This window comes from Pogoniulus pusillus, chromosome Z, assembly GCF_015220805.1.
Source record: "Pogoniulus pusillus isolate bPogPus1 chromosome Z, bPogPus1.pri, whole genome shotgun sequence".
NCBI classification, from domain to species: domain Eukaryota; kingdom Metazoa; phylum Chordata; class Aves; order Piciformes; family Lybiidae; genus Pogoniulus; species Pogoniulus pusillus.
The window spans coordinates 6,534,417-6,561,099 of NC_087309.1; the positions used below are offsets into that span (position 1 = coordinate 6,534,417).

The following is a 26,683-nucleotide window of genomic DNA, read 5'->3' on the forward strand; positions in this document are numbered from 1 at the left end:
GCTTGGTCCCACCTGCACACTTGCTGAGGGTGCACTGATTCCTCTGTCCTTCTCACTGACAAAGATGTCAAACAGCACTGGTGGAAGCACTGACCCCTTAGGGACACCGCTTGGCACTGGTCTCGAGGTGGACATTGTGCCCTTGATCACCACTCTGTTTGCGATCACCCAAATATGTTGCTTAATTTGTTTCCACAGGCTCCCTCAGGCTAAATTACAGCCAGCTTTCTTTAACAGGCTCACTGTCATTAGCAGGTCCTGGAAAACCTCACGTTTTGAGTATATTTACAGTGCAAAGGTGGTATTAAGTTGGTATTAACCAATTGTTCGTGCTGTTGGTTTGGCAACTGCGATATGCTAATGCTGCACTAAGTGTTCAGTCCATTCCAGGTTCTTTCACCAAGACTGATTTCAAATGTCAAAATGGGCAACTGTGCACTCAACTCTGTGATCTTGGAGTTTCCCTTTCACAGCCATCAGAAAGCCTACATGCCCCTTTGCTTAGTTATGAAGCAGTTTGTGGTTCCTCAGCAGAGAGGGATACAGAGGCAGTCCAGAATAGCCTCCAGAGGAGAAACCATATCCAGAGCAGTCTAGATTACTGCCACAACTCGATGTTAACAGGGCGGCTAAGTGGATGTGAGGATGAATGGATGCATGAATGAGTGGATGGAGACAACAGTCCCAGTGGAGGGCAGTGGCAGCAGGTCATTGCTGTAATGTAAACTGGATAAGCAAAGCCAAGTGTCACATCTGGGAGGGCTATGTACTGGGAACGTACAAAGAAGGTGAGAACCAAGCACTGGGAGTAGGAAGATTTAGTGGAGAAACGGTGAGTGGGAAAACAGGCTTCAAAATGCCTGCAATTAGAAATGTTGACACATCTGGAGCCTAAGCACTGTGCATCAGTCATGAGACCTCCTTCCTGTGCACTTAAATCCCAGAGGGCAGTGTGGGCTTAAATCTTCACCAGCTCCCTCCATCAGCAGCCTCCTTGCATCCTCACAGCCCACAACTGCAGAATGAATCCCCATATGGTACATTCCCCCACTCTGCACAGTGCTCTCCTCTCCCTGCAGCGTGAATTGGTGTAGCTGACAGAGGGCAGAGACCAGGGGAGACCAGGCTGCACACGGCTGTGCTGTTGTGCATGATGAGAAGCAGATCTGGATGTCAGTGATGTCTTCATCCAGGAAAATGGATAACTTCAAGATCATGTGGATTTAGAGGTGAACAAATCTCTCTCTCTTTTTTCTAATAGGTGAATAAACCCCTGGGTCTAAAAATAGGGTGACAAATAGGGCAAGAAAAGTAAGTGACTCTACATAATTCATAGAAAAGAAGACATGGATTTTCAGTTCTTAACCTTGTGTTTGGTTGTCTGGTCTACACTTCCCTCTGCTGCCCTATCTTGAGTTTCATTAACATACTTATTTCAAGGGGAAGAGAAGCAAGACAGGCTGGGATTTCCAAGAACAGCTGTGGGAGTCAGACACTCATCACTGGTCTCTAGAGCTATGCTTTTCATCTATAAAACCTACTGGAAAGCCAAGATCTCAGGCAATTATAAATTATGGCTTACAGAAATTGAAGTTCTTTTATTTGCCCCCTGATTGGAAAAGAGGAGGATGCTGGTAGAGTCATCAGTTGATTGTTGTAATCTTTTAGTATGTTTTTAAGACAATAATAAAAAATACTAAACTAAGAGTTGTGTTACAGGTAGACTTATAACAACAAAATCACTATGACAACAAAGTCACTGTGTCCTATTGAATACACCTCCTGAGTGCTGCAAAATGTGTTAATATAGATACAGCTGAAGTACATAAACTCAGAAATTACTCGCTTAGGACTTGTTGACACCTTGGGCAGGGTCAGGGACAGCCTGTAACTCCATGGACATCCACAGCAAGGAGAGAGGAAAGAATCAGTTTTCCATCTTTATCAGTCTGTCTGAGTTTCCAACCGTGTCTGTAACACAGTTTTCTGGACACACATGGATTCTTAGTGTAGCTCAAGAGACTAAGGCTGCCAGATGTGGCTAAGCTGCGAGCTGGGTGAGACCAGGGGTCCCACCACAGACTCTGGAGTAGTTCAGTGGGAAGAATGAAAAGGGAGGTGTCTGGCAGAACGACTGCCTGAGTCAGATGATGTAGTGTATCATTTTGCTCCCAGCTTTGTGCAGCTGTCATTCAAGCAATTATCCTTGCATACAGACATGCACATTACATTTGCACAGGCAGCTGTGCTCTGCATGCAGGTCAAATGCAGGTGAAGGCATGAGGCAAGTTTGGCATGCAACTCTCCTTCAGACGCAGATAGCATAAGGTGTGAGAATTAGAGACCCAGAGCTGAAAACATTCCCACTGGTATGCGAAGGAGTTTCAGTATCATCAAAGTCCCCTGTGTTTTGTCTTGTCATAAATGGATCATGAATAAAACATTCTGACTCATGAAGAAGAGCACAGCTCACACAATCATAGGTGAGCGATGTAAAGATGGCATAGCAACACAGAATCACAGAACCTCAGAGGTTGGAAGGGATCTCCAGAGATCACTGAGGCCACTCCCCCTGCCAAAGCAGGATCCCCCAGGGTAGTTTGCACAGGAACACACGCGGGTGGGTTTGGAAAGTCTCCAGAGAACACCACCAACTCTATCTCAAGTGCAGGACATGGGAAGTGACAGAGAAACAGTTGTGTCAGTTCCATTAGCAGAGCTGTGTCAGGAGCCCATCTTCCTGCCATGGAGGCATGCGTGTGCCTGCAAAGCATGATTAGGTAAGTCTACACCCACAGCTCCTCACTCTGAGCTTGGGATGCTGGGCTGGGAGTTTATGTCCATACCAAGGCTTGAGTGGAGAGCTGAGAGCTGGCCTTCCTAATGCAACTCCTCCAATGACTTTTGGGTTTCATCAGTAAGTTTTGTCCAGCATTGCACAGAATTACTTCATCTCCAAAATGAATACATGTGAATGTTTACTCACGTTCACAGAACTGTAACCAAAAAAGGGGCAGACTTCGAGACCAAATTCCTTTCAGGATTTGTGGAAATCTGTGGTAGCTTACAGCTGTCATCATGCCTACAGCAGAGAAGTTAGCATCCTGCAGGAGCTGTGGTGTAACTGAAACTCTCTAAAACCCCTCTGTAAGGGCGGGGACACCAATAGCAGAAGACAGAGATGCTGTTTGGTCCCAGGGAAAGCAAAGCAAAGCAACATTTCCAGGTGTGCCCCTCTTCTGGGAATACTTCATGTGGGATTGCCTATGTGAAGAAGGACCTGCTGCTTGCTCCTCTACTTCTGTTGTGGGTGACCTGTGAAAGAAACACACAAACACACATGCACACATCTGTCTTTCCAGCTGTGTCTCTAATTACAAAGATTTAACCACGTACTTGTTCAAGTTAGTGTCTGAATCCTTTGTGATTGGTAGTGTGTCATTTTTCTTGGAAGCAGCCTGTTTCAGGTCACAGAGTGTAATTAAAGGCAATTAATGCAATTACTCACAACTGTGGTGCTGATAATGCTCCAGATGCCATTACGGCGCTGTGCTTCCTGCTGTTGGCTCTCGCGGGCTGTGCCTTTATGTTCTACTCATCTTGTCATTGTGGCTAAACTAGGGGGCTGGGAATGGGAGAAGAGTACAGCCTCTTATTGCTCCTAACTCCCCTCACTCTGAAGATTTCACATGTGCTAAGCAGACATCAAACCCAGCTGTCAGCAGACCTTTTCTATTCACTGCCCAAAGATGAGTAAGAAGATTGCCATGGAAAATTGTTGTAGTTGAAGTGTTATGAAGAACTTATACATATATATATATAAGTACATTTTGCAGCAGTCAGTTCTACAGTTAAACACATACTAAATATGCCAGTTTCCACTAATGAGTTTTGTAGTTGTGGAGTAACTATTCGAAGGGATTATAACTTTAGGCACTAAAATCTAGAAGACCTCAATTAGCTGTAGACTTCAAACTTTCTGTTTGGAACCCAGCCCTGCCTTTTCCTTTTTTTTTTCTGTTTCAGTCTTTGCCAAGTAATTTACAGTTCAAGAAGGGCTAATGGAGCTATAAACAAAGCACAGATGCCTGTAACATTTCCTTTGTCAGGCTGCGGTATGAAAACAGCTACTGCTTCCAGAGGAGGCTCAGTGCTTAATTACAGAAGTGCCTCCAGACTCCTGTTTATCTACAGGATGGGTACACCATAAATCATCTTCTGCCTTCAGCAGGGCTAGCTTCACTGGCTGAAACCTACCTGAATTCACTGTCTGTCCTCTGGGGCTGTTTTTGTAAAGTCAGCATTGGCCTACTGGGATTGTTAAGTTCGTTAAGCCTCTAAGGAAGGGTTGATTGCTGTAAGCTAGGTTTTAACAACGTGTCTCAGGTAGGCAGTGGGATATCTCCTGGTCAACTTGTGAGCCTGTCAGTTGCTCCAAGCACATCAGACTTCAGCATTTCCCGCTCGCACCAGCACAAAGTAAAAATGTCAGCTGAAAGAATGTTTGCTACGGAGTGCATTAGCACCAGATCGTGGTCTCCCATGCTTTTTGTCTGAAATGCAGATCCTGCTGCAGCTGATAATTCGAGGGCTAACTCCTGCTGCTGGGATAGAACCACGAGTGGCCTAGACAAGCCAAAAGCTTCACCTGAGCCAGTTTCACTGACCTCACTGGGAGAGATGCAGGAGACAGGAACTCATGTCCTTGGAAAGATGCTGTCCGCTGTGTCCTTTGGATAAGGTCAACATAGCAAGTGCTAGCAGGTGCCAGTAGCTTCATAGAATCATAGAATCAACCAGGTTGGAAGAGACCTCCAATATCAGCCAGTCCAAACTATCAACTCAGCCCTAGCCAGTCAACTAGACCATGGCACTAAGTGCCTCAGCCAGGCTTTGCTTGAACACCTCCAGGGATGGTGACTCCACCACCGCCCTGGGCAGCCCATTCCAATGCCAATCACTTTTCTGCCAACAGCTTCCTCCTAACATCCAGCCTAGACCTCCCGCAGCACTACTTGAGACTGTGTCCCCTTGTTCTGTTGCTGGTTGCCTGGCAGAGGAGACCAACCCCCCACCTGGTTACAGCCTCCCTTCAGGTAGTTGTAGACAGCAATGAGGTCTCCCCTGAGCCTCCTCTTCTCCAGGCTGTGCACCCCCAGATCCCTCAGCCTTTCCTCATAGGGTTTGTGTTCCAGGGCCCTCATCAGCTTTGTTACCCTTCTCTGGACACATTCCAGTACCTCAACATCTCTCTTGAATTGAGGGGCCCAGAACTGGACACAGTACTCAAGGTGTGGCCTGACCACTGCTGAGTACAGGAGCAGAATGACCTCACTTGCCCTATTGGCCACACTGTTCGTGATACAGGCTAGGATGCCATTGGCTCTCTTGACCACCTGGGCACACTGCTGGCTCATCTTCAGCTACTGTCTACCAGAACCCCAGGTCCCTTTCCTCCTGGGTGCTCTCCAACCACTCAGTCACCAGCCTGTAGTGCTGCTTGGAGTTGTTGTGGCCAAAGTGTAGAACCCTGCACTTGACCTGGTTAAATCACTGCAAGCAGTATTAGTGTATGTATGGGTATTTCAGGACACGAGTCTAAATGAGTAGAGGTAAGATAGCATGCACGTTCACCTTGTAGTTCACTTCCCAGCTAGCTGAAGATAAATTTGCTGCCTTTGGAATCTTGAAGGGCAAACAGTTCTGTTAGATAAGCATGGGCTCTGTGCAAAGCTCACAATGATCTTCAGCTTGTTAGTAGGCAGCACTGCCCTGCAATGAAAGGGCAAAGAAGCTGCATCATGTGTGTACCAATCAGCTAGAGGAAAAGCTTTCCAGACTAACAGTTTTCATAAGCCTTGGTGTTAAACATTTGCACTTGAGCTGAGAAGAACCACAGCTTGATCTTTAGGTCTGCTCAGAAGTATCAGTGGCCAAAGCACGGCAGAATTGCAGCATACACATGAAGGTCCCTCAGGTCTCATAGCCCTTTTCATGCACCCTTGCCCGTCATCAAGCTTCAGCAGTAAGTGTATGGCTTGCAAGACATTTTGGAGAGTCAACCTTTAGGTGGGTGGTGTAACTATAAAGGGTGGTCAAAAAATTGGCCTATAAGATATAATATTCAGGATAATTATTCTTTCACTGAAAGGCAGCTGCTTCTCCCTGCACTGTACAGCCTATACAATGCCCAGCAACCCTGAAGAGTTTTGCCTTCTGTGTGATTTCTCTGTCCAAATTTATGGAGCATGCCAAGAATAACTGAAGCATTTATCTGCTGTCTTTAGCTCAGTTTCATCCGAGCTGCCCCACTTCTGCCCCCATCTCCTTTGCCCAGGTGGACTGAGTTGCCATCTGGGGTGCAGCATCAGTTTTTTGCATGTGGTCAGAAATGTCACCTTACATGTCACTGCAGTGTAAAAGTGAACAAGAGCTTTCCTACTGAATCAAATTGTACCTTCTCTTTGCATTTAGAGCACATTCACTGCAGTGATATGGCTACTGGGAAGAACAGGATATGGAATAACATGCCTCAGGAAAAAGGAAAAGACCCTTAATCCAACTGGAAATGGGCTACCATAGCAGTCTAGATGAATGCAGTTTAGTTTCCATACCCTATAACCACAGGGGGTTTTGTAAGAGTGCTCTGTGTGCCATCATCCACTCCATAGTGTTTGCAGAGTTCTGCATTTTGCATCTTTTGGGAGCTACAGCATGTGAATACTTGCTTGGAGAATTTCCCTGCTATCAAGTCTCCAGCCATGGAGGAGAATGCCTATCAGCAGTGACTGTACATCAGTCTCCAGACAAACTCTTCTGTTTTGTAGGACTCTGTGTAGGATGTGCAAGAACTTCTTTCCCAATTGATAGAACTGCCATGAGTGCACATCCTAGCTGCTGGGGAAAAGAAATACTTGTTGTGGAGGGGTTTCTCTTATTCCTCCTCTGTTAGGGGGAGGTGAGAAATTAATTTGAGGCAGTATTAAATTTTTATAACATTATTTATTAAAATTAATATTTACATATTTGTACCACCCCCAACCACTATGTAATCAAGTTCGTTGTGCAAGGTTATGAAAATATTTACAGGGACATATTTACAGGGATTTGATTATTAAATGGATATATCAAATTATCAACTATAGACAGAGAGAAAGATTCCCTTAGGCTTAATGCCTCTTAACAACTATGCTGTTTGCCCAGCAAGGGCTGAAACTGTGTCTGCTCTTAGGACAGAGGTAACTTATATTACAAAGGAATTAAAGCTTGCTTAGATGTGTTGCTCTTAAGTATTAATCATTAATCACCCTCACAGGATTGTGTCACAGTGTGTGCCCAGTATTTGGGTCTTGGTGAAGCTGGAATCTGTCCCAGCTTGCAGGACAATGATAAGTGTTCCCAGTCTCTGGGGTAAACAGGATTTCTCTGACCTTCTCTCCTGGCAAAGTGGTCTCTGCCTCAGTGCTGCTGCTTCTGGATGCCTTGTGTGTCCAGGGATGATCAGCTGGCAGGATTTCCAGGTGCAGGAGAAGGATTTGTCCGTGTAGCTTCTGACACAGTCGTCTCACAGCTAGCAGGCTGTGTTTGTAGTTTAGCAGACAGTCTGAAAATCTGCTGGGCCTGGATCTTTCCAGATTTACAGGACAGCTGGCAAGCAGTGTGCCAGGCTGCAGGGAGGCTTGAGCTCTGTAGATAAATGCAGGATAGCACCAGGAAGTCAGCCTGATCGTGAGTTATTTTGGCTCAACTCTATTAGTAAGAAACCTGCTATTAATTAATAGCTAAAGCCTTTTCCAACTTCTGGCTTCCAAAATAGTCAGATTATTGATGGTATCCCTGTAGATAATTCTCATGCGACTGAATCTGCTAATTAAACTAAATCAATCTTTGTATGTATAGTGTTGGGGGTGGGTTTTTGGGAAAATAAAACAACTATTTTTGTATAAAATTCCCTACTCGGCCACACATTAATTCCTGCCTCCACAACACTATATATGTACCAAATGCAGGCGTGCAGGCACTCTGCTTCTCAAAGGGTTCACAGAGAGCTTAACTGCACCTTGAGATCAATGCAAGAGGGCTGAGCCTCAGTAATGCTTGCAAGAGAGTGAGGCCTGACTCTGTGTCTAGGCCATGCAAGCAGGTCTGTGCTGCTATGTGGATCAGAGAGCTGAGCTTCGTCCTCTGAACACTGTGAACACTCTGAACACTCTGAACACGTGGTGTTCCTTTGCACCTCTCTTTATAGACTCTGAGCCGAGATTTGTGGCTCGTTTGGCCATCTAAAGTGACCAATCAGGCTGGCAGTAAGCCAAACCTTACCCCAATAGGCAGTGGCAGTTTGCCTGGACCCTCCCAATAGGGGATCACCTGGACGGACCCCAGGGGTACACGGACTGAGCGTGTGTGTGTTACACAACCTGTTTACTGCCATAGGTCCCTGGTAGAAAAACATGTCCAGGCATGTAGAGGCATAGAGAGGCCTCAGTTTTGGGGCTGCTGCCCCTCCACCACAATACTACGAATCACAGAACCACAGAATGTCAGGGGCTGGAAGGGACCTCCAGAGCTCGTCCAGTCCAACCTCTCTACAGAGCAGAATCTCCTATACCAGATCACACAGGAATGCATCCAGGCAGGTTTAGAGTATCTCCAAAGAGGGAAACTCCACAGCCCCCCATGGCAGCCTGTTCCAGTCTTCTGTCACCCTCACAGGGAAAAAAATTCTTCCTCATGTTTACATGGAACTTCCTTATGCCTCAGCTTCCACCCATTGCCCCTTGTCCTGTCGCTGGGCATCACCCAGAAGAGCCTGGCTCTGTCCTCCTGGCACTCACCTTTACATATTGATAAACATTGCTGAGGTCACCTTTCAGTCTCCTCCTCTCCAAGAAACACATCCACAGCTCCTTCAGGCTCTCCTCATAAGAGGGATGATCCATTCCCCTCATCATCCTCATGGCTCTGCACTGGACTCTCTCAAGCCTATGTCCCTCTTGAACTGAGGGCCCCAGAACTGGACGCAGTACTCTAGATGTGGCCTCAGAAGGGCAGAGTAGAGGGGCAGGAAAATCTCTCTCAACCTACAAGCCACAGCCCTTTTAATACACCCCAGAATGGCATTGCCCCTCCTGGCCACAAGAGCACATTGCTGGCTCTTTGTCAACCTTCTGTTAACTAGGACCCCTAAATCTTTTTCCCTGCAATTGGGTGGCTCCTGAATCACTGAATAATGAATACTAATCCCATCTCCTAGTGATAGAAGCAGGAAATAAAATGTGAAATCTTACATTTGCCATTGGAATGAGCTGCCCAGGGAGGTGATGGAGTCACTGTCCCTGGAGGTATTCAAGCAAAGGCAGGATGAGGCACTTAGTGTCATGTTCTGGTTGACTGGCTAGGGCTGGGTGCTAGGTTGGACTGGATGATGTTGAAGCTCTCTTCCAACCTGGTTGATTCTATTATTAATGACCAGTGTGTTATATACTTTGCTCTGTATTCACAAAGCCATTTAGGTTGTATTGATTTGAGCTTTACCTTCACTTTAACATCCTGAGGCTCCTGTATGTCCCCACAGAACCTGGCTGGTTCCATTGCTGGGGTGGAACAACTAAAACTGGGATGAGAGCTACAGCTCCACCTGCCTCTGAGTCATAAACAAACACTCTCAAAAAAAAGCCAAAGAAGTTAGCTCTCTGCATCAGGATCAGTGTGGCCAGTAGGACAAAGGAAGTTATTCTGCCCCTGTCCTCAGCACTAGTCAGGCCACACCTTGAGTGCTGTGTCCAGTTCTGGGCCACTCAATTCAAGAGAGATGTTGAGGTGCTGGAACGTGTCCAGAGAAGGGCAATGAAGGTGACGAGGGGCCTGGAACACAAACCCTGTGAGGAGAGGCTGAGGGAGCTGGGGGTGTGCAGCCTGGAGAAGAGGAGGCTCAGGCTCACTGCTGTCTACAACTACCTGAAGGGAAGCTGTAACCAGGTGGGGGTTGGTCTCTTCTCCTAGGCAACCAGCAAGAGAACAAGGGGACACAGTCTCCAGTTGTGCTGGGGGGAGGTCTAGGTTGGATGTTAGGAGGAAGTTGTTGGCAGAGAGAGTGATTGGCATTGGAATGGGCTGCCCAGGGCGGTGGTGGAGTCACTGTCCTTGGAGGTGTTGAAGCACCTGGATGAGGTACTTAGTGTCATGGTCTGGTTGACTGGCTAGGGCTGAGTGCTAGGTTGGCCTGGATGATCTTGGAGGTCTCTCCATTCTATGATTATATGATTCTATGATTCTTGGCTCTGCAATGTACTTTTGAATTTGAATGAACCTAGATGGTTTATATCTTGTGGAGAGAGAATCCTTTGGTGCCTAGCATTTGTCTTTTTGTTGTTGTTGTTTTGTTATGAAGTTATCAATCATGCAGAAACTCAGGGGAAAAAAAAACATATCCATGACTTGCAGAGATCAATCATCAAAACTCTTGATTGGTACCAATTTGCAGACCCTGCTTAATGGTCAAATAAATTAAAATCTCTTGTCCCATTACCTCCTGATTCATCAAGTTTCTCAGTAGGCAGTCTTGGAAAGCTGCAATTTAAAATCGTGTCAGTGTTAAATGCATTCTGTATTTTAAATTTGCAGTTTGATTTCAGTATATAAAAACTCTAAAAACTGTTGGTGCTCTCTAGTGGTGAAGTTTGCTCGACATAAAAAAAAAGAATCAACGGTTGTGCAACTTCATGACTTAATTGCTTTAAATTTAAGTCCCTTAAACAGCCTCTTTGAGGGTATAAAGTCATTCCCACATGTGACTATTTGCAAGGCTGCACTTTCATGTAGCATAGGACATTGAACTGTTGGAGAGAGTTCAGAGGAGGCCACAGAGATGGTATCCATCCAGAGGGAGCTGGACAGGCTGCAGAGATGTGCTCAGGCCAACTTCATAACATTCAACAAGGCCAAGTGTAAGGTCCTGCACCTGGGTCGGTGCAATCCCAAGCACAACTGCAGGCTAGGTGGGAAATGGCTGACAGCAGCATTCATGAAAAGGACCTGGGGGTCTGGGCTGATGAAAAGCTCAACATGAGCCTGCAGTGTGACTTCAGCCCAGACACAACCCTGTGCTGGGCTGCAGCAAGAGCAGTGTGGGCAGCAGGGCAAGGGAGGGGATTCTGCCCCTTGGCTCTGCTCTCCTCAGTCCCCACCTGCAGTCCTGTGTGCAGTTCTGGAGCCCCCAGCACAAGAAGGACACGGAACTGTTGGAGCAGGTCCAGAGGAGGCCCACAAAGGTGCTCAGAGAGCTGCAGCAGCTCTGCTCTGAGGGCAGACTGAGAGAGTTTGGGCTCTGCATCTCGGAGAAGTGAAGGCTTGGAGGAGACCTTGGAGTGGCCTCCCAATATCTGATGGGGGCTACAGGAGGGCAGGGGAGGGACTAATGACAAGGTTTTGTAGTGACAGGAGGAGGAGTAATGTGTTTAAACTGGCAGAGTGGAGATTTAAACTGGATTGTTAGGAAGAAGTTGTTTGCAGTGAGGGTGGTGAGACACTGGCACAGGTTGAGCAGGGAGGTTGTGGCTGCTCTCTCTCTGGAGGTGTTCAAGGCCAGGTTGGATGAGGTCTTGAGTGACCTGTTCTGGTGGGAGGTGTCCCTGCTTATGGCAGGGGGTTGGAACTTACTTCCAGTGGATGTAAGCTGCAGCACAGGCTGTTCCACCTCAGCACAAGGGGGGACTTCTTCACTGTAAGGGTCCCAGAGCACTGGCACAGGCTGCCCAGAGTGGTTGTGGGTTCTCCTTCTCTGGAGCCTTTCCAGGCCTGTCTGGATATGTTCCTGTGTGACCTGAGCTAGATTGTATGGTCCTGCTCTGGCAGGGGGGTTGGAGTCCATGACCTCTTTGGGTCCCTTCCAACTGCTGACATCCTGTGAACCTGTGAACCTGTGAACCTCACCATTCTATGACTCTGTAGGACCTACACAATGTGAAATAGTGCACACTGCAGCAGAGAAAAATCTTTTCTCCTTCATAGGCTTTGTTGATTCCTGTCCTTAACTTTAACCTGCTACATAAACTTTCTTAAGCAAGGCAAGATAGGCCACTCTCTTTTCACTTCTTATTCTGTAGTAAGAATTGTTCTGTATTTAGGCAGAAAGCCAGGCACCAGCTCAGTCTGTAAGACACACATATAAACATGCACACACAGAGGGCATGGAGAATCTTTTTTCTCTCAAACCCTTTCCCAGAGCCTAGTTGCAGCAGCAGGTGGGGTGCAGCTGCCAATGAGGTAGTGATCCCCTGTGCTGGGCTTTGTGGCTCTCTTCCCGTAAGCACCTGAAATGGACTTTGATGAGTGCCAACCTGGCATCAACCCATGCCTCTCTTGGGATGAACTTTACCAACTTGAGAAATATCTGAGAGGATGAAATCCCACAGCCACGAGTTTACTTTTGCTTACAAAATAGCTGCATGCAGCCAAGTGACACAGATCCCTGTGGCACAGGGAGCCAAACATAACAGTGTTGCCTCTGAGCAATGTCAGTTAAGCCAAAAAATAGTCTCTGTTGCCCTCATACTCCTCCAGACACTGTACAGAAAATAATCTGAGCTGATGAACAAAGTCTTGCAGGCTGGATTTGCACTAATAAATCCTCATTGTGAATTCCTGAAAGCCTGCATGGAGTGGAATCAAGGACAGGTAACCTGGAACGAATACAAAGAAACTGTCTGTGCCACCAGAGCTCAGGTTAGGAAAGCTACAGCACAGATAGGATTAAATGTGGCTGGGGACAGTAAGTGGAGCAAGAAGAACTTGTTCAGGTATGTTAGTGAGAAAAGGAGGACTAGGAAAATCGTGGGACTCTTCCAGAAGGGAAATGGAGAGCTGGTGACAAAGGATGTGAATAAGGCTGAGGTGCTCAATGATTTATTTGCCTCAGGCTTCAACAGCAAGGGCTCCAAACACAACATCCAAGTCCCAGAGTGTGAACATAAACACTGGGAGAGGGATTATCTGCCCACTGTAATTGAAGATCATGTTGGTGAGGACCTAAGGAATCCGAATGTGCACAAGTCTGGACTTCAGCAAAGCCTTTGACACCGTCTGCCACAAGCAGCTCCTGGCCAAGCTGGCAGCTCATGGCTTGGACAGATTCACTCTGTGCTGGATCAAGAACTGGCTGGACGGCAGAGCTCAGAGAGTGGTGGTGAATGGTGCCACATCCAGTTGGCAGCTGTCACTAGTGGTGTGCCCCAAGGATCAGTGCTGGGCCCAGTCCTGTTCAATATCTTTATTGATGATCTGGACGAGGGGATTGAGTCCAGCATCAGTAGGTTTGCAGATGACAGCAAGCTAGGAGCAGGTGTGGATCTGTTGGAAGGTAGGAGAGCCCTGCAGAGGGACCTGGCCAGGCTGGATGGGTGGGCAGAGGCCAATGGGATGAGGCTGAACAAGGCCAAGTGCAGGGTTCTGCACTTTGGCCCAACAACCCCAAGCAGCACTACAGGCTGGGGACAGAGTGGCTGAGAGCAGCCAGGAGGAAAGGGAGCTGGGGGTGCTGGTAGACAGTAGCTGAAGATGAGGCAGCAGTGTGCCCAGGTGGCCAAGAGAGCCAATGGCATCCTGGCCTGCATCAGGAACAGTGTGGCCAGTAGGACAAGGGAGGTTATTCTGCCCCTGTACTCAGCACTGGTCAGGCCACCCCTTGAGTGCTGTGTCCAGTTCTGGGCCCCTCAATTCAAGAGAGATGTTGAGGTGCTGGAACATGTCCAGAGAAGGGCAACGAAGCTGGTGAGGGGCTTGGAATGCAAACCCTGTGAGGAGAGACTGAGGGAGCTGGGGTTGTTTAGCCTGGAGAAGAGGAAGCTCAGGGGTGACCTCATTGCTGTCCCATGTGCTGGGATCCATCCAGAGAGATGTGGACAGCCTGCAGAGATGTGCTCAGGCCAACTTCATGACATTCAACAAGGCCAAGTGTAAGGTCCTGCACCTGGGTAGGTGCAATCCCAAGCACAACTGCAGGCTGGGTGGGAAATGGCTGAGAGGAACCTTGAGGAAAAAGACCTGGGGTCTGGGGTGATGAAAAGCTCAACATGAGCCTGCAGTGTGAGTGCAGTCCAGACACAACCCTGTGCTGGGCTGCAGCAAGAGCAGTGTGGGCAGCAGGGCAAGGGAGGGGATTCTGCCCCATGGATCTGCTCTTCTCAGACCCCACCTGGAATCCTGTGTGCAGTTCTGGATCCCCTAACACAAGAAAGACATGGAACTGTTGGAGAAAGACCAGAGGAGGCCATGAAGATGATCAGAGGCTGCAGCAGCTCTGCTCTGAGGACAGGCTGAGAGAGTTTGGGCTCTGCAGCCTGGAGAAGAGAAGGCTTGGAGGTGACCTTGGAGTGGCCTCCCAGAATCTGAAGGAGGCTACAGGAGAGCTGTGGAGGGACTATTGACAAGGTCTTGTAATGACAAGAGGAGGAGTTATGGGTTTAAACTGTCAGATAGGAGATCCAAACTGGCTGTTAGGAAGAAGTTGTTTGCAGTGAGGGTGGTGAGACACTGGCACAGGTTGCCCAGGGAAGTTGTGGCTGCTCCCTGTCTGGAGGTGTTCAAGGGCAGGTTGGATGAGGTCTTGAGCGACCTGTTGTAGTGAGAGGTGTCCCTGCCTATGGCAGGGGCTTGGTTCTGGATGAGCTCTGAGGTCCTGAAGGAGTATCATCTAAGAGTATCCTGAAAGCATGGAAATGAAGGAAGGGATCATTCTGGGGTTTCCCTCTTTAGCTCCTGCCTAACCATTAGTATGCAGTGCAAGCAACAGTTTCGAGGTTCAATAAGCAGGACTTGCATTGTGTCTTCTTGGTGAGGCAAGCAGTGAACGTGCTCCTCAGAGCAAGACCAGCTGAACTGTGACTGATTAGGAGCAAAACTACCTGCATGTGATTTCAGAAGCAGGGCTGCTTTTGCCTACCACTTGCTCTGGTGTAATCGCAGTGCAGAACCCCACCACAAAGAAGTCCTTCAGCCCCGGGTTACTGCTGATGCACCGAGTACCTCCTGCTTGTTAATGTTAAAGTCAAGGAGCAGCAACTTCTCATAGAACTCATACACTGATAGAATCAACCAGATTGGAAGAGACCTCCAACATCACCCAGTCCAACCTAGCACCCAGCCCTATCCAGTCAACCAGACCATGGCACTAAGTGCCTCAGACAGGCTTTACTTAAACACCTCCAGGAATGGTGACTCCACCACCTCCCTGGGCAGCCCATTCCAATGCCAATCACTCTCCCTGCCAACAACTTCCTCCTAACATCCAGCCTAGACCTCCCCTGGCACAACTTGAGGCTGTGTCCCCTTCACTGTTGCTGGTTGTCTGGGAGAAGAGACCAACCCCACCTGGCTACAGTCTCCCTTCAGGTAGTTGTAGGCAGCAATGAGGTCATTCCTGAGCCTCCTCTTCTGCAGGCTAACCAACCCCAGCTCCCTCAGCCTCTTCTCACAGTGTTTGTGCTCCAGGCCTCTCACCTCTCTGTAAAAGAGAGAATGTCTGACTGCTTGACAAAGCAGCTCGAGAGGGTGGATACAACTTGGCACTTCCAAATCCTGCAGCATAAAATACGAATCTGCTAACAGAATCCTTGGACATAAATTATTCTTCTTCAGAGGTGCTGCCATCTCACAGAATCCTCTGTGCTGATACAAGCTCTCTTCTCAAAGCCTTTTCCTCTGCTCTTCAATCCCATTCCTCCCTCATATCGGTGGTGGGAGGCAAGGAGGAGGCAGAGGTGATGCAGATCAGAAGTGATGGGTGTCTGGCTGCAGGCAACGCTGCCTTCCACTGCTGCACCACGCCAATGGCAGCACCACCCCTATCACCCTGCAGCCTAGTGATAGGCAGAGTAAATAAGATATTTTATGGTTCACTTTTCAGATTGCCACATGTCAAAGCAGCTCAGTACTGAAGCCACAGACAGCCTTTCGTGCTTCAAATGACTTTATTTTTTTCCTTCACTATCCCTTCACATGGTGGGAGGGGGCATATAGGGTGATAAATGTTTTAAAAGGAGGAAATACACTTCACTGAATTATTGAAATAAATGGAAAGTGTGCTTTCCTCCCAGTTCAACCTGATGTTGAATTTTAATCTGTCACCTAGGGATTAAAGATTTCTCCTGTACTTTTTTTTTCCAGGAAGATTTTCACAGGGAAAAAGTCATCTAATGAATAGTGTCAGTTTATGCTCTTAAATGTCCAGATTTTCTTGGAGAGCAGGCAGATGAAGTTATGTCTGCAAGATCTGTGGGACATGAGGAGTGCAGTTTTGTGAATTCTTGCTCTTCACCATCCACAGATTCACAGAAACATTCCAGTGGTATAAGACCCTCAGGATCACCAAGTCCAGCTGATAACCCTACTGTGCAAGGTTCAACTTTAAACCATATCCCCAAGAACCACATCCAAATGACTTTTAAACACATCCAGGGTTGGTGACTCAACCGCCTCCCTGGGCAGCTCATTCCAATGCCTGACCACTCTTGCTAGGAAAAAAGTTTCTCATGTCCAATGTCAACCGACACAGTTACAGCTTGAGACTACTCCCTCTTGTTATTACCTGTGAAAAGAGACCATCACCAATCTCTCCACAAGGTCCTCTCACAGAATTATAGAATCAACCAGGTTGGAAGAGACCCCCAACATCATCCAGTCCAACTTAGCACCCAGCCCTGTCCAGTCAACTAGACCATGGCACTAAGTGCCTCAGCCAGGCTTTGCTTTAACACCTCCAGGGACGGTGACTCCACCACCTCCCTGGGCAGCCCATTCCAACAGAAAATCACTCTCTCTGCCTCTTCTCCAGGCTGCACACCCACAGCTCTCTCAGCCTCTCCTTATAAGGTTTGTGTTCCAGGCCCCTCACCAGCTTTGTTGCCCTTTTCTGGACACGTTCCAGCACCTCAACATCTCTCTTGAATTGAGGGGCCCAGAGCTGGACACAGTACTCAAGGGGTGGCCTGGCCAGTGCTCAGTACAGGGGCAGAATAACCTCCCTTGTCCTACTGGCCACACTGCTCCTGATGCAGGCCAGGATGCCATTGGCTCTCTTGGCCACCTGGGCACACTGCTGCCTCATCTTCACCTACTTTCCACCCCAGCTCCCTCTCTGCCTGGCTGCTCTCCAGCCACTCAGTCCCCAGCCTGTAGTGCTGCTTGGGGTTGTTGGGGCCAAAGTGCAGAACCCTGCACTTGGCCTTGTTCAGTCTCATCCCATTGGCCTCTGTCCACCCATCCAGCCTGTCCAGGTCCCTCTGCAGGGCTCTCCTACCTTCCAACAGATCCACACCTGCTCCTAGCTTGTTGTCATCTGCAAACTTACTGATGCTGGACTCAATCCCCTCGTCCAGATCATCAATAAAGATATTGAACAGGACTGGGCCCAGCACTGATCCTTGGGGCACACCACTAGTGACAGCTGCCAGCTGGACGTGGCACCATTCACCACCACTCTCTGGGCTCTGCCATCCAGCCAGTTCTTGACCCAGCACAGAGTGAATCTGTCCAAACCATGAGCTGCCAGCTTGGCCAGGAGCTGCTTATGGCAGACAGTGTCAAAGGCTTTGCTGCAGTCCAGGTAGACTACATCCACAGGTAACTGTAGACAGCAATTATGTCTCCTCTCAGCCTCCTCTTCCCCAAAGTAACTATCCGCAGCTCCTTTAGTCACTCCTGTAGGATTCATTCTCCAGACACTTACCCAGTTTTGTTGCCCTCTTCTGCACTCACTCCAGCACCTCCTTCTTCTAATGAGGTGCCCAAATTGAACACAATATTCAAGGTGTGGCCTCATTAGAGTTGAGTCCAATGGGACAATCACTTCCCTACTGCTTCTGGACACAGCATTTCAAATCCATGACAGGATGCCATTGGCTTTCTTTGCCACCTGGGCACTCTGCTTGCTCATATTCAGTTGTTTGTCAGTTACAACCCTGGGTCCCTTTCTGCCAGACATCTTTTCAGCCCCACTGCCCCAAGCCTGTAGCACTGCATATGGTTATTGTGGCCAAAGTGCAGGACCTAGCACTTGGCCTTATTGAAACTCACTGCATCAACTTTGGCCCATCCATCCAATCTATCCAAGTCCCTCCATAGAGCCTCCCTACCCTCCTGCAGATCAAGACTGCCACCCAACTTGGTGTCATCTGCAAACTCATTGCTGACACACTCTGTGTCTGCATCAAGGTCATCAATACAGATGTTAAACAGAAGTGGTGACAGCACTGAGATCTGAGGAATACCACTTGTGCCCAGCTGCCAGCTGGATTTAGCTCCACTGACCACCATCCTTTGGACCCTTTCACGCAGCTGTGCTTTATCCAGCAGAGCTGTACTTGTCCAAGCCACTAGCAGCTAGTTTGTCCCCCTAGTTCTGTCACTGCCTGATAACCTGAAAAATCCCTCCTCAGCTTTTTTGAAGGCCCCCTTCAGATCCTGGAAGGCCACAAGAAGGTCACCTGGGAACCTCCTCTTCTGCAGACTGCATAGCCCCAACTCTTTCAGTCTGTCCTCATAGAAGAGCTGCTGCAGCCCTCTGAGCATCCCAGTGGTCCTTCTCTGGACATGCTCCAGTATCTACACATGCCTCTTGTAATGGGGGCTCCAGAACTGGATGCAGTACTCCAGGTGGGGTCTCAGCAGAGTGCAGTAGAGAGGGAGAATCACCTCCCTCTCCCTGCTGGCCACACTTCTGCTGCTGCAGCCCAGGCTCTGCTTGGCTTTGTGGCCTGCAAGTGCACACTGCTGGCTCCTGTTGAGCTTCTCATCCACCAGCACCCCCAAGTCCCTCTTCTCAAGGCTGCTCTCCAGCCACTCACTGCCCAGCCTGGAGTTGTGCTTGGGATTGCCCTGACCCAGATGCAGGACAATGCATTTGGTCTTATTGAACCTGATGAGTTTGGCTTGTGCCCACCTCTGCAGCCTGTGCATCTCCCTCTGGATGGATCCCTGCTCTCCAGCCTGGCTGCTGCACCACACACCTTGGTGTGGTCAGCAAACTTCCTGAGGCTGCACTCAGTGCCACTGTCCATGGCATCCACAAAGATGTTGAACAAGACTGGTCCCAGGACTGATCCCTGAGGGACTCCACTTCTCACTGGTCTCCACTTGGACAAGGAGCCATTGACAGCCACTCTTTGGGTGTGGCCATCAAGCCAGTTCTTTATCCTTCTCATGCCCCACCCATCAAACCCAGGTGTCAGCTGCTTGGAGATCAGGATGTGGTGCAGGACAGTGCCAAAGGCCTTGCTCAGGTCCAGGTAAATGACATCAGTGGCTTGTCCCTCAGCTATGAATGTTGTGACCTGTTCATAGAAGGCCACCAGGTTTGTCAGGCAGGATTTGCCCTTGGTGCAGCCATGCTGGCTGTAGCAAATCACCTCTTCATAGAATCATAGAATCAACCAGGTTGGAAGAGACCTCTAACATCATCCAGTCCAAGCGAGCACCCAGCCCTAGCCAGTCAACCAGACCATGGCACTAAGTGCCTCATCCAACTTTGTTTGAACACTTCCAGGGACGGTGACTCCACCACCTCCTTGGGCAGCCCATTCCAATGCCAATCACTCTCTCTGACAACAACTTCCTCATAACATCTAGCCTATGCTTACCCCAGCACAACTTGAGACTCTGTCCCACTGTTCCATTGCTGGTTGCCTGAGAGAAGAGACCAACCCCCACCTGGCTACAACCTCCCTTCAGGTAGTTGTAGACAGCAATGAGGTCTGCCCTGAGCCTCCTCTACTGCAGGCTGCACACCCCCAGCTCCCTTAGCCTCTCCTCACAGGGTTTGTGTTCCAGGCCCCTCACCAGCCTTGTTGCCCTTCTCTGGACATGTTCCAGCACCTCAACATCTCTCTTGAATTGAGGAGCCCAGAACTGGACACAGCACTCAAGGGGTGGCCTGACCAGTGCTGAGTACAGGGGCAGAATAACCTCCCTTGTCCTGCTGGCCACACTGTTCCTGATACAGGCCAGGATGCCATTGGCTCTCTTGGCCATCTGGGCACACTGCTGCCTCATCTTCAGCTACTGTCCACCAGTACCCCCAGGTCCCTTTCTTCCTGACTGCTTCCCAGCCACTCAGTTCCCAGCCTGTATTGCTGCTTGGGGTTGTTGTGGCCAAAGTGTAGAACCCTGCACTTGGCCTTGTTCAATCTCATCCCATTGACCTCTGCCCACCCATCCAGCCTGTCCAGGTCCCTCTGCAGGGCTCTCCTACCTTCCAACAGATCCACACCTGCTCCTAGCTTGGTGTTACCTGCAAACTTACTGATGCTGGACTCAATCCCCTCATCCAGGTCATCAATAAAGATGTTGAACAGGACTGGGCCCAGCACTGATCCTTGGGGAACACCACTAGTGCCAGCTGCCAACTGGATGTGGCACCATTCACCACCACTCTCTGGGCTCTGCCATCCAGCCAGTTCTTGATCCAGCACAGAGTGAATCTGTCCAAAACTAAAAAGCCTCTTTGCAATTGAAGTTCTGATTTGATCCTGTAACTAAACTCTGTTGTGCCTTCTGCTGTAGCAGAAAGGAGTCTCTCGGGTTCCCCTAGTGGTCAAACGGAGTATAGACCACATGAACCTCTTCCCAACTCTTTGAAGTGTTTATTTTTGCTAGTTTCCTTAATTGTTCTAAATTGCCTATTTTCCCCGTGTGTGTGAATATCCCAACTGAGCATTCAAACCTTTCAAATAAGTTTTCTGGAGACATTTAGTATTAATAAACAATTTTCATAGTTGTTACTAACATTTGCCTGGATATCAAAATTAATATCAATAAATCATAACAGGTTCTCCTCCCTGATTCCTACTTCATGATGTTGGGTGTCCAGTAACAAAGACTGAGGCAAAGTAGGCATTAAGTACCTCAGCTTTCTCCTCATCATAGAATCATAGAATCAACCAGGTTGGAAGTGACCTCAAAGATCATCCAGTCCAACCTAGCACCCAGCCCTACCCAGTAAACTAGACCATGGCACTAAGTGCCTCATCCAGGATTTGCTTGAACACCTTCACGGATAACAACTCCACCAACTCCCCAGGCAGCCCATTCCAATGCCAATCACTCTCTCTGGCAGGAACTTCCTCCTGACATCCAGCCTAGACCTCCCCCAGCACAACTTGAGACTGTGTCCCCTTGTTCTTTTGCTGGTTGCCTGGCAGAAGAGACCAACCCCACCTGGCTACAGCCTCCCTTCAGGTAGTTGTAGACAGCAATTAGGTCACTCCTGAGCCTCCTCTTCTCCAGGCTAAAAAACATCCAATACAGGATGGAGATTTTCCCAGTCCTCCTTTTGTTGTTAATGAATTTGTAGAAACATTTCTTGTTATCCTTAATGGCTGTAGCTAGTTTGAGCTCTAGCTGTGCTTTGGCTGCCCTAATCTTCTCCTTGCTTAGCTTTACTACACCACCTGCAAAGAACTGGAAGTAGGTTCACAGTTGTGAATTTTATCACAGAATCACAGAATGGTTTAGGTTGGAAGGGTCCTCAAGGATCATCCAGTTCCAGCTCCCTGCCATAGGTAGGGATGCCTCTCACTAGAACAAGTCTCTTCCAACCTGGGTTTTGAACACCTCCAGGGAGGTTGTGGAGCAGGGAATCACCCAAAGTGATCTTTGATCATGGGGCAAAATGAATGTTTGTTTTATTTCCTCCCTCCCCAAGTCGCTGATCCTAGGGGATATGGAAAATTCCATGGAGGGGTCAGATGTACTGAAGAGCTGTTTGACTTCTGCTTTGCTTACCTCAGAGAAAATGTGGTGTTCACCTTCTTCCCTCTGCTCTTTCCTCTTTTCACTTCTACTCCTCCCTTGGGAAGAACTTTGAAGTGAGAATATAGCCTGCTCCCAGAGAGGGGTTAGAGGTTGAGTTGGAAGAATAATATGTCTGAGTAGTAGAAATTAGATATGGAATGAAATAGATAAGGCACAACCTAGTGAAAGCCAGCTAGAAAAGTTGCAATATCAGACAGGATACTCATTGGAATTCTTCACTCCCTTTGAGATAGCATTTCCCCATGTCTTTGAAATATTATCTTCTATAACCACACTTCAGCAAAGCTGAAGGGATGTCATGATTGTTTTTATGGGTAAGTATTTCCCATAGAAATAATGAAATTGAGGGCATGGGTATGGGCATAGACACCCACAAAGTCTCAGTGTTGTGAAATGGTCTGTATCTGTACACTGACCTCTCTGGGTGCTCCCAGTTTGATTCCAGTGACTGTGCTTTGGTCTTTGGGTAACATTGCACCAGAGGTTGAGGCCAAAGAATTGGTAATGCACAACATCTTATGTGTGTGACAGTCTGCAGGGCTGTATCACAGATGCACAAAACAGAGTTAATCAGGTTAGAAAAGACGCTCAAGATCATTGAAACCAACCTATTACCCAACACCTTCTAATTAATTAGCCATGGTACTAAGTGCCTCATTCAGGCTTTGCTTGAACACCTCCAGGGACAGCAACTCCACCACCTCCCTGGGCAGCCCATTCCAGTGCCAATCACTCTCTCTGTGAAGAACTTCCTCCTAACATCCAGCCTAGACCTCCCCTGGAACAACTTGAGACTGTGTCCCCTTCTTCTGTTGCTGGTTGCCTGGCAAAGGAGATCAACCCCCACCTGGCTACAACCTCCCTTCAGGTAGTTGTAGACAGCAATGAGGTCTGCCCTGAGCCTCCTCTTCTGCAGGCTGCACACCCCCAGCTCCCTCAGCCTCTCCTCACAGGGCTGTGCTCCAGGCCCCCCACCAGCTTCATTACCCTTCTCTGGACATGTTCCAGCACCTCAACATCTCTCTTGAATAGAGGAGCCCAGAACTGGACACAGCACTCAAGGGGTGGCCTGACCAGTGCTGAGTACAGGGGAAGAATAACCTCCCTTGTCCTGCTGGCCACACTGCTCCTGATGCAGGCCAGGATGCCATTGGCTCTCTTGGCCACCTGGGCACACTGCTGGCTCATCTTCAGCTACTATCTTCCAGTACCCCCAGGTCTCTTTCTGCCTGGCTGCTCTCCAGCCTGTCTGTCCCTGGCCTGTAGCACTGCTTGAGGTTGTTGTGGCTAGAGTATAGAACCTTGTGCTTGGCCTTGTTCAATCTTATCCCAGTGGTCTCTGCCCACACATCCAACCTGTCAGGGTTCTCCTGCAGGTCTCTGCTACCCTCCAACAGATCCACACCTGCTCCTACCTTGGTGTCATCTGCAAGTGTACTGCTATGTATATGCCCAAAGAGCAGTCTTGCAGTATCACAATGTGAGCTGCCATACGCAGGAAAATCTCTTTTCTCCAGTCACTTTGGTCACAAAAGTGCCATCATAGTGGTCTTGATACAGACCCTTCATTCCCCTGACCAGCCTGGCTGCTTGCTGATGAGTTGACAACCTCCTGGGACAACATCAGCAGGAACATACAGCCTTGCTGAGATGTGAGTTATCCTAAGCAGTGGATTTTGCTTTTGGAACACGTCAGCTTCAGACAATCTTAGGGTCAGATGAATCACCATCTAAGTGTTCAAAATGGATGCCTTTGTGCTGCCCTTCAGCCCTGACTTTGCTCTGGAGTCTACCAAGGCCAGTCTTCACCTAACATTTCCCCATTTCCACCTAACTGTGGTGCTTCTCTTCTAGCTTATTTACTATGAATGGCATAGACTGCTTGCAGACTGCACACTTTCCTTGTAATCATTTTAAAATGCATAAACTTTTTAAGTAACTCCTTGTTTCCTTCTTAGGAAAAACAGTAGAAGTAGCTTTTCAGCTAAAACCTTTTAGCCATCTGCATTGCATTGCTATCAGCACTGACTTGCAGCTCATAGCTGTGGTTTGTTCCTACAAACCTGGCAGAAGCCAGGCCTCTCTTGTTTGGATGGTTTCCCACTGAGGCTGGAGAGGCTGCCCTCAGTGAGGCTGCCCTCAGTGAGCTGGAAGTGCTGAGGGTTAGGGGATTGCCTCTGAAAAGCAGAAACCAGTGTTCTTCACATGGTTTGCAAATGCCACCCAGCAGGAACCGTGCAGGCAGAGTGATGACTATTTTGATTCTTATGACAAGTTTACACAGCGTAATCAGGATCTGGCAGAACAGCAGCTTGCAAATTGTGTCTTCAAGTTGTGTAACAACACTTCCTTGGCTAAATTCAGCCAAAAAAAATGTACATGAAGCCTTCCAAAACTAGAAAGGCAAATGGAAAAACGGAGCCATGCAGGAAGCTCTGAGTTTTCTTTTCGAAGGATGGGTATGAACTTTGGCCCCAAGAAATTGGGAAACATATTTTGAGGACTTATCTGGAGTGAATTGGAGTTCAGTGCAGTATTTCCCTCTGAAGGAGATGCACACTGGGTGATTAGGAGGGCTTTGGGGTGAGTTACCAGACATTGATTATTTTTTTAGAGTAATCTTCTTTAGTTTGTGTATTGACACCTGTGTTGCAGGGCAGAGACTTGCAGTGGTTCATATCTTCTGGCTGCACTTCTCAGCAGCTTCTGTGTGCCCACAGCTCAACACAGGAGGAAAAAAACAAAAACAAACAAGCATGAAAACTACAAATGCATTTGGATTCTTGTTCTGAGAGAGGAGAAATCAGAAATGGTGTGTCCATCAGGAGGAGGGAGGTGATCGTGCCCCTGTACTCAGCACTTGTGGGACCACACCTTGAGTCCTGTGTCCAGTTTTGGTCACCACAGCACAGGAGGGACATCGAGATGCTGGAACAGGTGCAGAGAAGGGCAACGAGGCTGGAGAAAGGTCTGGCAGACATGACCTATGAGGAGGAGCTGAGGGAGCTGGGGGTGTTTAGTCTGGAGAAGAGGAGGCTGAGAGGGGACCTTATTACCCTCTACAACTACTTAAAAGGAGGCTGTAGTGAGGCTGGAGCTGGTCTCTTCTCCCCAGTTACTAATGATAGGACCAGAGGAAATGGCTTCAAGTTGCATCAGGAGAGGTTTAGGTTGGCTGTTGGGAGAGGAAGTTCTTTCCTGAGTGGGTGGTCAGGCACTGGAACAGGCTGCTCAGGGAGGTGGTGGAATCATCATCCCTGGAGGTGTTTAAGGGAAGAGTGGATGTGGTGCTTGAGGCTATGGTCTGGTGATGAAGGATACTGGGATGAAGGTTGGACTGGATGATCCAATCCAACCATAGCAATCCATAGTGATTAGATGTTGTGCTGAGAGATTTGGTTTAGTCAAGGACTTGTCAGTGTGAAACTAATGATTGGACTCAATGAGCTTGAAGGGCTCTTCCAATCTAAGAAATTCTGTGATTCTGAGACTCTCTCAGAGCCCCTTGCAGAGAGAGTGCTGCCGAAGAGAGGTGCTTTGCCCTGGCCTGGACTCTGTCACCTGTTTTCCTAGTGAAAGAAAAAACTAACTATGAGCATGTGCCACCTTACTAGACTCTTACAGTTTCACTTTCAAACTGCTCCATCAGGCAGCACAAGGAGACCTGTGGTGCACTAAGCCATTATGGCCTAACACAGAGCTGTTTTAATTCCTCTCATCTCCCGTAAGAAAGAGCTGTACCTCCACATTTCTCCAGAACATGTCTTTCCAGAGGTGCTGGTGGACAGGCCATTTTGTTCTGGCCATTTCTGACAACAGACCAGATCTGCTTTCATTAATGGATAACCAAATCAAACAAACCCTGCAATCTTTCATCTAAGAGACTGCAGCAAACCATGCCTGGGTCACAGAAATCTGCAAAGCTGGCTTGCAGCTAATGGTCCTACAGTCAGTTTATGGGGAGGATGTCTTTTTGTTGACTTTAAAGGGCACACATTACAGAACCTGTGGGGGAGTGTTCAATAGCTGTTTGCTTTCACTAAAATACTGGGTCAATCTCTCATGCGTTTGCGTATCAATTTACTGTTGCTCTATTTCTGATGTGTTGATTGGAGTTTTGTTCACAGACCAGAGCAAGGAGTGTCCACCTGTGCACAACTACAGTGAAGGAATGAGCTAAGTAGATGTTCCATAGGGCTTCATCTCTTTTCTAAGCCACCTCTGTTGGTGCAAGGAGCCAGGAACTCAGGTAAGGAGAAAGATGCAACATCCTCTCTCTTGATTCATTAACACAAACGCTGACTACTTTGTCTTTGTTTCATTTTGTTTTATTGATGTTATTATTTTGGGTCTGATTATACTTAAATTTCTCTGGAGAGCCTGTTAGTTGATGAACTATTGTGTGAAAAGACCTAGAAGTTCCCACTAAACAGCTGTGCACAGAGTTAATGCCTCTCTCTACTAAAGGACAAAGCAACATTTTGAATCAACACAAAGCAAGGTATGAAAGAAATCCACAGTAGCACACATGGGTAAAAACATAAACCAGAAAAGAGCTCCACATTTTATTTCAGATTTTCAAAACAAAATATTTTTGGAGTAGCATTTTAAAATAAATATTGTGCTCTTAAAGCTTCCTATTGGGTTTTGAGGCTTTTTTGAGGGAGAAGAAAGTGATAATGCTCTACTCTTAACAGCACATCAAATTTAGAGTTGATTCACTTTCTTGGTGGAGGATAAAAATCTTATGCTTTTTTCAATAAATAAATGGGGAAATGTTGTTTTTTTCCAAGTTTACTAAGGATTGTGACTTTCTGATGACTGCCTATCACCTTCTGCCCAACCAAATAAATCACTAGAGTGAGAAATACAGCTA

The 26,683-nt window shown here is 48.0% G+C and overlaps 1 protein-coding gene across 3 annotated transcripts in view; it reads left to right on the forward strand.

Annotated features, from left to right (window-relative positions):
• Positions 1-26,683, forward strand: part of RPL37 (ribosomal protein L37) — a 472,830-nt gene that overhangs the window by 320,143 nt on the left and 126,004 nt on the right. The window lies entirely within an intron of this gene.